This window comes from Lissotriton helveticus, chromosome 9, assembly GCF_964261635.1.
Source record: "Lissotriton helveticus chromosome 9, aLisHel1.1, whole genome shotgun sequence".
NCBI lineage: Eukaryota > Metazoa > Chordata > Amphibia > Caudata > Salamandridae > Lissotriton > Lissotriton helveticus.
The window spans coordinates 104004665-104021449 of NC_136070.1; positions in this window are offsets into that span (position 1 = coordinate 104004665).

Here is a 16785-nt window from a genome sequence, read left to right on the forward strand (position 1 = left end):
TAACTGTTGAACTCTATTATCTGTTGTGTTGCAGATGTCTAATCCTACCATACCTGGCAGAGCTGAGATGCCTCCCCTGTTGCCTTTGCTGCATGACAATTGACTAATGTTACATTAGTTTTATTACACTCATCTGCATCTATTCCAGTCCTTGTACACTTACCTTACCCATATTACCTCCTCTGCTGGGGAGGTTTTTCACCTATTTAATAACCATCCCGACAAAATGTTTTCAAATGTTACTTCAGGGCCTTAGCTTTCCGTTACCCTCACCTCGCTTATACCACTGGCCAAACCCGAGGATTGTATTAGAGATCCGCAGACAGCACTTGGTGATTTGTTCTTTCACGCTGGCCCTAATCCTTGGCATTACAAAAGATGCAGTCCCTTTTCTATTACTAAATATGTGGAAGCTGCTCCAGCACCACCCACTTATTCACACTTCTCTTTCTTGCACACTGAAGTGTACCTCACTTGAGCACCTTTTGCCAAACGTTCACTTCTCAACTCAATTTTATTATGTTAAGAATGTTTTTTTTTTTTGTTGTTGTATATAGTGCGAACTAGACCCGATACATCGGCTATCAGAGCGCTTTACATGAGCACCAGTTTTGTTACGGATGAACACATTCATTTTTTTGTTAAGCACGGGGAGATTAAGTGATTTGCCCAAAATCACAGGATGTTGAGCGTCGTTGCCGAGACTCGAATCTGGTTCCCCAGGTCCGAGGTCGCTATATAAAACTCTAAAAAAAAAAAATGGGAGAAATAATATTGAGGAAAGACCAATGAGGGAATACTGATGCACGGGTATGAAATTAAATTTTCCCAAGAGAGGAGGAGTGAGGGGATGGGATGAAAGTTCTGGGGAGGAAACGAGGCTGAGGAATAGAAATTCAATTAGGCCTTTCACGGGGACATAGATTGCATTCTCTTAGTTAGTGTTCAGCGTGATGCATGTAATTAGCATGTTACTTACGCCCCTATGGCATAAGATATCCTTTTTAATTACACTCTGTCATCCCTTATAAAAATCGTACTCTAACTCCTTCTTGTAAATAGGTCAACGCTACTTAGCAGGACCGGCGCCATCTTTGTGGCATAGTCGGCCTATAATGCTGTTTGAAATCTTCCATGGCTCTGCGTTTTCACGTTTCCCTGTTCTCATGAGAAATAGCTTAACATATGTAGCAAGCAGCTGCTTCTGCTTTTGGGCCTGTCAAGGTTATAGGAGGGGGCTGGCCAGATAAGCACATTCTTGCAGGCGCTGTGCGGACTCTCACCGAAACTACCAGAAGGGAGTCGACCAGTGTGACCTTGCTATACTAAGCTTAGGTAGAAGCTTTGTGTTCCACATATGGTCATATCCTTTGCCACCTCCTGTACCAAGTTGTATGTTTCCATCTTAGGTAACGGTTGCAAAATGTGATAGTATATATGTGCTGTTCTGATTATGTGCCAGTAGTCTCCTCGGCGGTCCTCGGGGTGTGAGGTCGCTGGGAGCTCCTCTGGCAGAGTATTTTTGTTAATAAACGATTGAACTTTCTACACTGCCAATCGACTGATTATTGATGAGTGATATTTTGTAATTGTAAGTATAGTCCTTTGGGGGTTGGTGAAATTTAGGTACTTCAGTTGGCGACTCCGCCGGGACTCCGCGTTGGGGTCGTCCCTCCGTGTCTGGAAAATAACGGGACATTAAAAGGGGTATTCTCGGTCAGGGGGGTGGACTGACCAAAGAAAAAGGGTTGCTCCGCTTTTCCGATCGGGAGAAGTCTTGGCTGCTAGTGGCCCCACGCCGGAGTCCTACGGGTGAAACCCGGAAGAGCAGATCGATTTGGCAGTGGAGAAATTTGCAATCAGACCTGAGTGCACCAGGTGAGTGTTTTGTCTTGTTTCATGTCGGATATCCTCTTGCATTTTGGTTTGGAATTTGGTGGTCATAGACCACGGAGATCTCGGTATTTTGGAAGAGGGTCTGACGAGGCAGTAGTGAGACTGCAAGGGCGGACACCCCTATTTTTGTATTTGATAGAGATATGACTCAGACGCCTAAGTGTGACTTGTGAAGAGTTCACACCTGGCCGGACTGCCCTCTGAAATGCCGACGGTCATGCTTGGGTAGCACTCGGACAGATCTGGAGCGGTGCTTGAAAAAGCGGGCTAAGCCAGCATAGTCCGGGAAGTGAACCAAGAAGGCTATCGGATGGTCGGTAGGTCAATCTGTCGTTTTGAAAACCTGTGTGGCTATCTCTAGGCAGCCCTTATGGTGAGGCTGTTTTTGATCTTTGGTTCTTTGCTTTGAAACTTTGGAATATACCGGTTCTCCACAGACGGGAGTCGACGGGCTCCGTTTTTTTGATTTGGGCTAGCATTGGTTCGTATTGGTTCGTTCTGTCCGTATTTTGTCTGTTTTCTGTCTATGTTTGCCTGTGTTCAGAATTGTCATATGACTCTTAGTGTATGAATGAGTGTTTGAGTGAATATTGGACATGGCCATGTAAGTGAGAGTATTGTAAATAATAACTTGCCTTTTTTCCTTCCACAGCTACAATCAGAATATAGCAAAGCAATGCCGTGCTTCAGTAAACTATGTTTTGGCTGTACCAGCCGAAATAGCACTAGATTAGATGAAAGTCAGCCAGCCCCTCCGGAAGGTACTCCTAGTCATGACATGTACTGCAAGCACAGGATTGGACCTTTGGTGTTTAATCGTATATGGCATAAGTACACCAAGGATAATGTAGAATTGCAATGGCCATTAACAGAGTCTTTTGATGAGAAAAAGATCAATTATTTGCAGGAACGTCTGTTTGCGAAACGCAGCAGGCAGTCCATGTTCGATACCCTGAGGACATGGCAGAAAGAGGCCACTCGCAGGAGAATGAGAGCCGAGAAAATAGTAAAGATGAAGCAAGGACAGACAATTACTCAGAAGGCAATTGTGCATGACAAAAACGAGACTGAGCAGAACATTGAGTATCTAGATAGACAATTTCGGTTACAGGTAGACAAACGTTATGTTGTCCGTACAGGAGCTGAAGACGAGATAGAGGACTTATTGGATGTTCGCCCCCCTCCGCCATATGCTCCTCAGCGTATACATCCGGCAGTGCCCCTCTTGGCACCTACAGCCCCTGCAAGAACTCTTCCTGTTCCAGTCTTTGACCCTTCAGGTTGTATCCGCTACACTCCTTAGCCCACCCTGGGCTCTTTTCTAGTTTATGAGCACTATTTAGGTCCTGACGAATTGCCGTGATGGCATGAAACATGTTGACCTGATCACTGACGAGGGTTGAACGGGTCCCCCACCCATAGCCTGGTTGAGTCCCTATACCCCTCTCATTTTAACAAGGTAGTTAGCTACATGAATAAACTGACTAGAGTAGACTACACTAACCTTTTTAACTTACCTCACCTCACGCTCACTACTTAATCACTTAGGCCCCTCACACTCACTCAATCAACGGCCAGGAACAAAAGATCTCCACAAAAGTGTAGCACTAAGGGCTACCCATCAGGCATTGCAGCGCCAGCTTGACGTAGGAGCAGGAAGCCGATGATGACACGAGACAATTGGCTGGTGATATGACAGCAGCAGTTAAACCAGCCTGTTGTGTGAGGCATCCCTAGTTCCAACAAGGGATACCTGTCCCTAACTTTCACATACAACCACACTCGGAGAGAGTAAGCAATACCACTCCACTATACTAATACTACTCCCTAGGGGAACTTTGTGCATCTTTTCGGATAGTCATATTACATTAAAACCCGGTGCTAGGCTACCTCGCATACCCCAATACAAGATATCCCCAGCGGGAGAGAGAGCCTTGCTTTCTACTATGCATGATCTAATTGATAAAGGGGTGGAATATTTGTAATAGCCCTATCCTGCCTATTTTGAAAAAAGCTCCTGAGTCAGGGACCTCTGACAATGTTGATGTATATCGTTTTGTAATTGATTTACGGGAAGTTAATAAGATAGTGGTGCCCCAATTCCCAGTGGTGTCTGACATCACTACCATTCTTACTATGATACCTCCCACTGCTAAATATTTCTCTGTTATCGATCTAAAGAATGCTTTCTTTAGTTTCCCTATTCATCCTGATAGCAGACAGATCTTCGGCTTCTCATTATCTGGCCGAAGCTTCAGATTCTGTCGCGCTCCTCAAGGCTATACCGAGAGTCCTAGCATCTATAGCCAAGCCCTTAAGGCGGTCCTGGATGACCTGTCCCTGCCAGATGGTAGCGTGCTCTTGCAATACGTTGATGATTTATTGATAGCATCTGACACTGAGGAGGGTTGTAAAGAGGCCACAGTTAGATTGTTGCACCATCTGGCGGACGGGGGTAATAAAGTTTCCTTGTCCAAGTTCCAATATTGTCGACAGGAAGTGACCTACCTAGGCCACTTACTATCGAAGGAGGGTAGGCGTCTGTCGCCTGAATGAATTACTACCATCTCTAACATGCCTGTGCCTTGTACTCAACGTGAAGTCCATGCTTTTCTCGGCATTACCTCTTATTGTTGTCAATGGATTCCTAATTTTTCTCTTCTTGCTGAACCTTTGCTACACTTAACCACTAAAGATGTGCATGAACCTCTCCCTTTGGCTGATGAATGTCAGTCTGCCTTTGCTTTTCTGAAATCTGCTCTGTGTTCTGCCCCTGTCTTAGGTACCCCTGACTACCGTAAACCTTTTGTACTATATGTGCACGAGTTCGACGGTTGTTCGCTTTCAGTGTTGACACAGGGCTTTGGTGGTAAGCAAAGACTGTGTGCTTATTTTTCGGCCACATTGGATAATGTGGCCAGAGCACTTCCCAGTTGCCTGAGGGCCACTGCTGCTGTGGCGGCGGCCATCAGACAATCAGAAGGACTTGTTTTAAATTCTAATTTGACCGTGATGGTGCCGCATGCTGCGGATGCATTGTTAAATAAAACTAAGACACACCATCTGACGAGCGCGCGCCTCACGGGTTATGAATTGACCTTGTTTGCTCCGCATGTGACCATTAAGCATTGTGCCACGTTGAATCCGGCTACACTGTTACCCCTCCCTTCGGGGGAACAGGCAAATGATGTCCATGATTGTATTTTTAGGACAGAGGAAGAAACGATGGGAAGAATCGATCTCACAGACATTCCCTTATCTGACCCCCAAGGGGAATTGTATGTGGATGGTTCTTGTTTCAAATTAGCAGACGGCACAACGACAGCTCCACATGCAATTACCACTCTAAAACAGTAGTTGAAACATTCCGAATACCCCATCGATCAGCCCAAGGTGCTGAGTTGATGGCTTTACTGCGAGCCTGTGAGTTAAGTGAGGGATTATAGGTCAACATTTTCACGGACAGCCAGTACGCCTTTGGCGTGGCCCATAGTTTTGGGAGACTGTGGAGGGATCGAGGGTTTCTTACCTCACATGGACAGAAGATACAGAATGGCCCCTTGTTGTTACGATTACTTGCAGCTTTGACTCTTCCCAAGAAAGTAGCAATCATAAAATGTAGTGCACATAAGACAGTGGTGGATGAAGTAGGGGAGGGTAATGCCTTTGCAGATCAGGTTGCTAAACAAACAGCCCAGTCCATGGTATCTTCTATGTATGTGAACTCCTCCGCCAGGTGGGTGGGGGAGTCCGATTTGTTTGATAATACTATTGAAAGTGTGCGAGAAATCCAGAAAGAAGCAACCACAGTGGAGTTGGCCCGATGGGAACAGGAAGTAGGAAGATTGGATGAGAAAAACTGTTGGGTGGATTTGACAGACAAACAGCGATGGCTGCTGCCCAATGCTATGGTGCAGGCTGTCGTTACTATGGCCCATGGACCAGCCCACGTTGGAGCTAAAGGCATCTGTGCCTTGCTGGATCCGGGAAAAGGAGAACCTGTTTTGAGTGGGAATTTTGCACCCCCTACATTGCCGTTTGAGGTGCTCCAGATGGACTACATCCATATGGGGCGCGTCAATACCTTGAAATACGTATTGGTGGTGGTATGTGCCTTCAGCAAGTGGGTTGAGGTGTACCCTACGAAAGAAAATACTGCCCTAGCCACAACAAAAGCCCTTATAAAGGAGTTTATCCCGCGCTTCGGATTGCCTCGCTTGATCTGGTCTGATAACGGCGGGCATTTCCATGGGGCCCTTGTGCAATGTATATGCAATGGGCTCCAGATAAAACAAAAGTTTCATGCAGCTAGACACCCCCAGTCAGCAGGACTAGTTGAGAAATATAATGGAATATTGAAACTAAAAATGGCAAAGATCCAAGAGAGCACTGGTTTGAAATGGCCTGACACCCTCCCATTAGCTCTTATGTCCCTACGGGTCACCCCTCATTCACGCTCTGGCTTGTCTCCTTATGAGATAGTTTTTGGGCGACCCGCTAATGTATGGGGCATGCCTAGACCAAGATCATTTACTGATGTTGAATATCCTATGTTGATCGATTACCTGTATACTTTGACTAAAGACCTTCGTTCTATTCATCAGCAGGTAGCGTCTGTACTGCAACCCCTGCCAGAGGGCCCCGGACATCGCCTGGAACCCGGCCAGTGGGTGCTGGTTAAGAAATACGATTGGGACACCAGCTTGGCTCCGAGGTGGTCTGAGCCCCATTAGGTCCTCCTGGCCACACGGACGGCGGTAAAAGTGGATGGAAAACGACACTGGATCCATGTGTCGCATCTAAAGAAAATCCCTCTTCCACTTCCTCATGACCGGCGACACCCTGATGGAATCCTGACACAAGAGGGTGAGAGAGCCGTTGCATTGGTACCGTTCTCCGACGCTTGTGAAATCGGAGCTGAAGGAAAGACGGGGCCCAACGGAGCAGTCTCTGGAGAATCTGCAATCGCCTCTGGCCCTGTCCATGTTGATCTGGTTGGCGGTAGTTCTGATGAAGGTGTTGCACCTTCCCCTTTGTTATTTCCTGATCAGGAAGTGCCCGGTCATGTCCGTTACAACCTGCGGTCAAGAAAACATCACGGTACCTCAGATGACACTGTTAGGAGATAAGGAAAGACTCGGATAAAAGTAGGGCTTGCTAGATTCTAATCTGTGGTACCGAGCGAGACACTGGACTGAACCCGTTGAGAGCTGGAACATTGATATTGTGCTCTGTTCAGAAAGAAAAACTCTGTTCTTGTCACTGGCCAGGTTGTTTGATTAAACTTCTGTCGGAAGATCTGCATTGTGGGACGTCATTGGATGTGTTTGTTGATTTTTATGAATGAGAAAAGCCTGCCTGTGAGGCTTTGGCGGACACAGGGAGAAGAACCCTCTGGCAGGAAGGTTGTTTTGGACCAGCTTAGTTACTTTGGACTTTTAGCTAGGAATGTACCCTTTTGGTCGTATTGTACCTGAAGAAGAACGCCCTTTTGCTCCTAAATATTTGCCTTTTTACGAACCAATGTTTTCTACTTGGACCATGCGTGTGAAAATAGCTTTTGTAGTTACAATCGCAGTCATTTTAGCAATCTTTATGGGGGTTTTCATATACTTAGAATATAAGCACCCAATGCAATCAATGATAATGTCGACTGCTGCTCCTCCTGAACACTTTATGTTCACTTTAGCACCACATAAAGAAAGACACCGTCAGACATATGCTAAGAATGTTTTTATAGATATGCTTCATCAGACACACAGTACTACGAATATGACAAAATGTTGGGTCTGTGGGTTGTTGCCATCCGTTATGCACAAGCACGATTTGTTCCTTTCTCTGCCTCTGTCATTCTTGGGGAGTTGTGAAGCCTAGTTTCAGATGTTATCGGCTATGTATAACCATTATGTGGCTCACCCCAAACAGTACTCCGAGAGGGACTATGAAATGGTTTTGGCCTACATTGAGACGCATCAAGGTTTTGGTCCCGAGGGCAATAACGGGGAAGGATCCTTAGATCCTAGTGCCTGTATGAATGTCTATACAGATAATATAAATGATACTTGGCTAATAGATGACCTATTTGATTTTGCCAGCTTTAACGATTCGCAATATTTTCAACAGTTTATTTCTAGAAATGTTACCAGTGAACGTATTATGCCTATTCCCATCCTGAACACCTCTTCCCTCTTCTGCATCAGAGGTGCAGGTCATGTGCAAGTTGGTATCAGCCTCTGTAATTACACGTATAATCTGAAAATCTTCAGTAGCCCGCCTCTGCTGACTCCCCCGAATGTGTATTTCGTCTGTGGAGAAAATGCTTACACCTGGTTACCTCGGGGTTGGGCGGGCCAGTGTTATTTGTCCTTTCTGTACCCCCAGTCTACATTGCACCACCTGACTATCATAAGACGCATCAGTTGTATACCTCCGAATTGGCCCCTCACAGGCAACGAAGACAGCTTACAATGACCGAAGTTGATCAGACAGACACGCCCCTGCAACAGTTCACCGATTTCACCAAGGGGTTGGTTCCATTCTGGGGTCCGATATTCAATAGCCGTGAGATCAGGAGATTGTCGAGGGTGGTAGAAAACGTCATTAACATCACTACTGATATAATGGCCAACATCACAGAGGAGCTTCAGGCTACTAGACTCGTTTCTCTTCAGAATCAAATGGTTTTAGACGTTATCTTAGCTGATCGCGGTGGTGCATGCCGGGTGATCGGCAGCTCTTGCTGTGTCTACATCCCAGACTCCGCCCCTACGGTCCATTTGGCCATTCAGAAGCTCCATCGAATATCAGCAGAAATGCATGTAGAAAATGGGTCCTGGTCCCTGTCGGGGTGGTTCTGGGGTCTTCTAGGTACCTGGGGATGGAAAATATTACTGATTCTGGTTGGAGCGGCAGGTGTCCTTTTCGCCTGCTGTCTCTGTCTCCAGTGCGGTCCTGCGTGCTGTTCCTATTGTGCCTCTAGATTAACAGCGGCTGTCATCCCTTCTTTGACCCCCTCCGAAACTCAGATGCTTCATCAAGAGGTACACGAACTTATGGCCATCGACGAAGATCTCTTCGACGACTAGTGTCCTCTGTTATTAGCTTCATCACGCTAAGAGTAGGGTTTGAGAAATAGAAATTCAATTAGGCCTTTCACGGGGACATAGATTGCATTCTCTTAGTTAGTGTTAAGTGTAATGCATCTAATTAGCATGTTACTTACGCCCCTATGGCATAAGATATCCTTTTTAATTACACTCTGTCATCCCTTATAAAAATTGTACTCTAAGTCCTTCTTGTAAATAGGTCAACGCTACTTAGCAGGACCGGCGCCATCTTTGTGGCCTAGTCGGCCTATAATGCTGTTTGAAATCTTCCATGGCTCTGCGTTTTCACGTTTCCCTGTTCTCATGAGAAATAGCTTAACATATGTAGCAAGCAGCTGCTTCTGCTATTGGGCCTGTCAATGTTATAGGAGGGGGCTGGCCAGATAAGCACATTCTTGCAGGCGCTGTGCGGACTCTCACCGAAACTACCAGAAGGGAGTCGACCAGTGTGACCTTGCTATACTAAGCTTAGGTAGAAGCTTCGTGTTCCATATATGGTCATATCCTTTGCCACCTCCTGTACCAACTTGTATTTTTCCATCTTGGGTAATGGTTGAAAAATGTGATAGTATATATGTGCTGTTCTGATTATGTGCCAGTAGTCTCCTCGGCGGTCCTCGGGGTGTGAGGTTGCTGGGAGCTCCTCTGGCAGAGTATTTTTGTTAATAAACGATTGAACTTTCTACACTGCCAATTGACTGATTATCGATGAGTGATATTTTGTCATTGTAAGTATAGTCCTTTGGGGGTTGGTGAAATTTAGGTACTTCAAGGCACACTTAATACACCAGTAGACCACATGTAATACAGCCATGAAACTCCAAAAGACAAATAAGATACCTGTAAAAAGAAACACAATAAAGAAAATCAATACCACACAAGGCATGGTAATATTAAGTAGGAGCCAATTAATATAAAGTCTGATCTGACAGACACTTTGAAATGGGAGGAAATATATGAATCACATAAAACTCATCACTTAAAATTTCTCCCATGTCAAAGTGTCTTTACAAACGGCAGGCATATTACCTGCAGTGGCCTGTAGACCTGGTACCATATTCAAAAGAGGAAAATACAGTCATTTGTTTAAATGTGAGGAATTTAAAGTGACGAACCATGCATCATAAAACATTTGGACTTAATTAGCTTAACTTAAATTAGAGAAAAACATGAAGACAATGTTTCATACAAATGTCACTTTAAATTTCTCCAATTTAAAAGAAAATGGCTGTATTTTTCAATTATAAATATGGCATTGGGTTAATCAGCCACTGGGAATAAGAGGCCTGCTGTTTGTAACTGTGACACTTTGAAAAAGTAGAAAACTATAATTAAGAGTTAAGTTAATCATTAAGTTAATTTCTCAATAATAAGTTAACTACTCACTGTACTTTTCTCTCATTTTTAAAAACATTCAGAAATATCATTTTGTTATCTAGCTCCACTATTGAGTTAAGAAGGACATGTATATAAGAGTTAAATACATCAGTGCTTCACTGCAATGCTCCTGCTGGCTAGGCGTATAGTGGCGATACACTAGTGGAGGCCGGTCCCGACCAAACAGGCCAGGATAGCCGATATTTCCTATTGCCAGGAGCACTGACAGCATACTGGGACCTGATGCACCTAGGAACGCGCTCCAAGGACGTTTGGTAACCCTTTGTTACTTACCTTCGACAGACTGGCCCGGATAGAACGAATACCCTGATCTACGACACGCCTCATGCATAGCTGTTTTCTGTGTTGGCTCACAGTTTGATAGGACGTTCCTACCATTAAGGTTGACTGGCCGTGACCGCAGGGGAGGATGGTAAAAGGAGAAAATGCTAGTTTACCTTGTCGCTGCATGTATTTCTTGATAAGATGTGTATGCTGCACACTGCATCTTGTGTCATGAAAGTGGAACAACAAGAAACAATGCCATAAATGACACTGTTGGGGCCTGTTACTTGTTGTGTGATCTAACCTCAAAACTGAATAAAGATTTTTTTTAAATACACCAGTGCTTCAGTTTTGAACTATTGTGACCCACATGTATCATAAATCTGAATGGAGCACTGCTGGTTATCAGGCTCTACAATCTGCCAGCTGATACAACTCTAAAATAAACATAACCATTTTTTTTACAGAGTTTTATATAGCGCGAACTTGACCTGAATAGGGTATCAGAGCGCTTTACATAGCACCAGTTGCATTACATGAAGACACGTCCATTTTTTGTTAGGCAGGGGGAGATTAAGTGAATCACAGGATGTTCAGCGTCATTGCCGAGACTCAAACCCAGTTTCCCAGATTCGAGTTTGACCGCCCTAGCCGTTAGTCCAACTCCTCTCCCCATTCCTTAATTTTAGAAGGAAAATGCAACACCTATTGCAGTTCTTAGTTAAAAATGAGCCCAAGGCAGGGAGATACTCTGAAGGTTTCTGCAAGCTAGCAATCAACTGGTTGCAGACACCTGGTGTAAGTCAATTTTACCATGTTTAATGGAGAGAGCACACACACTTTACTGTGGTCAGCTGTGGTAAAGTGCACAGAGTCCTCAAAGCCAACAAAAACGGACATGGAAAAAAGGTGGGTGAAGGCAAAATGTTTAGGGATGACCTTGCAGAGAGAGCCAAGTCCAACAGTGTCCACAGCAAAAGGTTTTAAATTCCTGATATCTTCCATCAGCTCTTCCAAAGTGAGCAAGAGCAGTTACTTGGTGGGTGACACCAGATCTTTCTTTAGTCTTTAATTGCCACCTCCTGATACAGAATTCTGAGAATTTGAGGCTAATGTATAGGATGTAATGGGTTTATGGGCTTGGGGATGCAGACATTTTACTATCCAACATGTGAGCTACATTGTCTGCAATGACGTTGTTTTCAGTCACTAAATGCTAATCCACAGTTTATTTGCAGAAAAAATATCAGGCTATTATTATTTTGACAAACTGTCCCATAGGGCCCCAGGAGTGTAAGAATTTACTTCAATTGCTAGTTAAAAAGGAAGGCACATGCCCCAAAAAATTCTCAATTAGGAATTCCATGGGTAAAGAAATCCCAGGATAATGTGGCTGTTAAAGGCGGGAACCACCTGGGTAGCAGGTTTATTACTCAACACTGATATTTCTCCAATGCATATGTTAATGCAAATGAGATAGTTATAATATTCCCTGATAGCAGGGCACAAGTCCTAAAAAAAGAAGTGGGGGGACGCTGACGTCACGACAGGAAGTGACGTCACAAAAGGTGGCTTGCACCATCAGACTCATTGCCTCCCCTCACTCACCCCTCAATGCGATTGCATCAGAGAAGCCAGCGCGTGAGCAGCATTCTGAATGAGCTCCAATCTGCCCCAAAGGGGCCATATAGTGAATATGTGGCTCCGTTTGCTCCAGTTATCGAGCTCCTGGTAAAATAAGTGGAGGGACACCGTTCACCCGCGTGGTACCCCGACTCGAGCCCTGCCTGATAGAATACAAAGGTAACTGGACCAATTGTCCCTAATGTGTTAATTAGGTAATGTTTGATGTAGTTTTGTTGTAATGTTCCTGAGCACTGCAAAGCACAACTAAAAATAACTCCTTCCAGCCACCCCTCCTTTCTTCATATAATAGAAGCATACATCACACCTCATAAAAAGGAAATGACGGCATAAGTATTAGCTGTACTTTTTCCACATTTGAAAAAGATTCACTGTGACGATTTTAATATTGTGAATGCCGCAAAGTATATCCCTCAAACTTGTCTTCTCTGCTTCATTAATTCATTAAAAGCATGTATCGCGTCTCAGAATCGCAAAATGGCGGGAACGGCGAGCCGGTTAGACAGCAGCATAAAATTGATCTAAAAAATGCTTCTAGTTTGAATTTTGATCTTTACAGGGCCGGCGCTAGGCATGGGCTGTGTGGGCATTTGCCCAGTGCCCTGCTCTCAGGTCGAAAACATGGGCCCCGCTTTTCTGTGAAATGTCACCTTGGTAGGACGTCCACCTGCTCCTTCACTGCTCCCTCTTTGAAATGAAATGAAATGAAAAGAGCATTTGGATAGTGCGGTAGCTGCCCTCAGGCGTCCTAGCGCTTTCATCCGATCACATCACAAAGGTATTTTTTTTAACACAGGTGTCTTGACCTACCTGGTAAGGGCGTATGGCATTCCTTGAAGTGCAGGGGTGGGGGAAGGGAAACAGTGGGTGGGGAAGTGGGCAGCAGCAGAGCCTTTGTGACCTCTGTCAGCCAGTGCAGCTCTCTGAAAAGCCCCCATAAACAAAGTCTCATTACTATTTTTAGTCCAAAATGCTGATACACACACATAATGTGTTCCCTATAGTGGGTCCGACACAACAATCCCCCCCCTTAGTTCACATCACAGCAAGTGCCCTTTAGTAACAGCCCTGCATTAATCTGATGCAAGAACTTCTTAATGGCTCCAAGAGTATATAAGACCAATTCTCCAGGGATGAGTAAGGGTTCAGCTTCGAGTCTCTAGATAATAAACTGAGCTGTGCCGCAGTAGTCTCGAAGCTAACCTAATTGCTGATATTATTTCTCTGTCAAAATGATACAAAGGCCTGAACTCTCATTGCAGCAGCAGGAAGAAACAGCACTGGTGTACTGCTGCAACAAACACACACTCTTGCGTGAGCAGACTCACGCCAAAGCTATCCACTGGCTTATCCTCACAACAGGCTTCACTAATGGTTCCAAAGTAAGTGCATCATCATACTTTCTATCCCAGTCACAGTAAAAGGTATTTATATGAAGACTGTCACTAGCTTTCACTAGCTCAGACTTCCACCAGAGGAGGTCTAAAGTTGCTTCTTTTTACCACATGTAAGTAGTGCATCCTGCTGTTAAATCCTTGAATTCTGTAACTTGCCTTTTCTTTTTTCCATTATAAATGCAGCAGTATAAGATCCAGATGAAAGGAATAAATCAAGTGAAGTATAAGCTTGAGAACTCCAAAAACTCACAGTTTCAAAATCCTTTTCAGTACATGGGTGATTTAACCCTTCTTTGATGTACCCTCACATGGAGGCATGGCGCTACTCTACAATAAATGTTTTGCATTGTTTCTGCAGAACAGGGTCGCCCTTTTATAGCTCTGATCTGTGAAGTATAAAGCTTTGAAATTAAAATGTAAAGGTACAATATATTTGAAATCAACTTTATTTCACTTTACCCTGTGCATAAATTTTACCATAGTGATGCCATGTAATTAATTTTCTGCAATCCTCTGGAATTTTTATCATGCCCAAATCTGGAAACAATCAGTAACAGTTGAGTAAGAAAATCCATCTTTGTGAGACATGTGCCCAGCTTTTCTGTTCAATGTGACTAACTTAATCCACTTAAAACAGCTTTAAAATAGATAGACTTATTTCATTTAAGTGTTTTAATCCATGTTACTGATATCCACACTGGGTCACTTCAGCAATGCTAAAGAAGAATAATAGTCCTGTGCTGTCACCTTCTGTGATGTCACTTCTTCTGATATTTCATGCAAATTAGAGGGCCCTCATATCTTTCCTTTTGCCAAGGGCACCAAAAATCCCAGGACCGGCCCCGGGTCTACAGACTCACGTCATCACTCCACCACCACTCTGCCACCTGCATCCATTGCCTAGACCTCAAAATGAGGGCAGATGCTTCTGCCTTAACTACCCCAAATAATCAGGAGCATCGACGCTAAGCAGCCATTTTGAGGGCACTCAAACCCCATCTCTCTCATTGCCATTTTAAATATGATTTTCTCCTACTATGTACTCTCACATTAATAAATATGTTTTCAGATATAAAATTGTTTTAAAATTATTTAAAAATTAAGGGCCTCATTAAGATGTCGGTCGGAAAGCATTCCAACAGGCTCCCATTGAAACAAGCATTTGCAATGCAATCAGTCTCGCCTTTCGGACCTTATATGTATTTAGCTATGCAGTACATTAGCCTGGGTGCTGAAACATCTACTGTTCTATAACATGGAAGGAAAGTAAGCACCAAACTGCGTGACATGCCAGGTATGCAAACACATGAAGAGAAATATTGCCTTTCAGCAGGAAATGGTATAGTACAAAGCTCTGTTTTTAATATGAAAATCAGGGCCTTCAGTGGTCATATCACTGAAAATACAAGATTTGAAAAAAACATTATTGTCTACGGATGCTCGTGGAAGACAATTTCTATGTACTGGAATCTAGAGAATGATAAAGTGAATCTGGTATTTTACTGACCTCTGCTGGTTGTTTTCTATCAAGAAAGTTAAATAGAGGCAATAGTCAGAAAAATAAAAAAAAGAAAGTCTCTCAGCAGAGAGCAATTCTGATATTTTACTGACCTGTGCTGGTCATTTTCTTTCAAGACAGTTAAATAGACAGTTAAATAGAGGCAGTTGAACAGAAAAGAAAGTCCCTAAGCGGAAGCAGACAAGTCCTAGGGTTGATCTCCGGAGCCCACAAAGTGCATACACATATAAGTGTATAATAAGTATATACTAAAGTATATACAAGAGGTTTTGAATGCGCCACCTAAAAAGGGGTGGTTGCGGAAAACCTTGCATCCATGGTACCTGCCACACTGTGCATGGTTGATAAGAGGGATCCCATGGTAGAAATATATGCATATATTTTTAAAACGGTATTGCAAGCACAATTAAAACATTATAATGCTGTCTAAATCTTATTATCTGTGCTAAACTATAGGATACTATAATATCAATGCAACGAAATCACCGACCCTTAGTCACTTCTTCAGTAGATGTAACTTTAGTGTAATTTATAAGGCTAAACTTGTTAAGAAATGTTGTTACAGGCAAATACATTTTTTCTCTCTCAGGAGCCAAAGACATAGGTGAAAAGTATCCTTTGTCTAAACTATGATTAAAGCATACAGCATGCAATCTTGCTTTGAAGCTGACATTTGCAGTATTTCTCCAATTAGAAGTGATTTGTTGAAACGCTACAGCTATTAAAAGCTCTATTTACATATTTGTTGGAGAATGATCATAGCAATCTGTAGAGGTAAATATTGTCGCTGTGGTGACTTGTAGAAAAATTAAAGGATGTGAATATGTAATTTAGGGTTCAGCGAACAATTTGAAAGTAATGAGCATATGAAACATGCTCTTGTTTCCTTTGATAGGCTGAAAAGCAATGCAATATTACAACAAATTATATATTTGCACATAGTTTTTATTGTTTTCCTTCTGATAAAAACCAAGAACCACCAATAGCAAATTTAAATCACTACTGAAAATGGTGGCCAGTAGTCAGGCAAGTTGGTGTTCTCCAAAAAGTAAAAGGGTAATGAATACTTGAATGTCAAACCGCAGCTCGGTGCTCTAGGGCAGGGGTTTGCTACCTGACAACTCAAATATAACCCAAACAAAAGAGGCTTAAAATGTATATAATAAATTGTCCTGAGCACTCAGATGTAGAAAAAGTTTAAATGTCCAACAAGGAGTCGTGAAGTTTCCATTGTCTTTTTAATGGATGCCCAAGTACTTCCTTGATTCCTTTTTTCTTTACAGCAGTTCATGTACACAAGTGATACACTCTACTCAGCCAACATGTGTTTCATCGTTGTAGCACATTCACTCCTGACTTCCTCAGGGCTAAAATAATAAATGACCATTCATCAAAAAATATACAAGCATGCAAGATTATGGTACCTTCACGCACTAGTAGGTGCAAAAAACAAAAATATATAGATTTCACGTGACATAGTATGGCCCAAAAAATACATTTCACGAAAAAGATCTGAATCTCTTATTCAAAGTATATAAAGACAACAAATATATAGATGGGT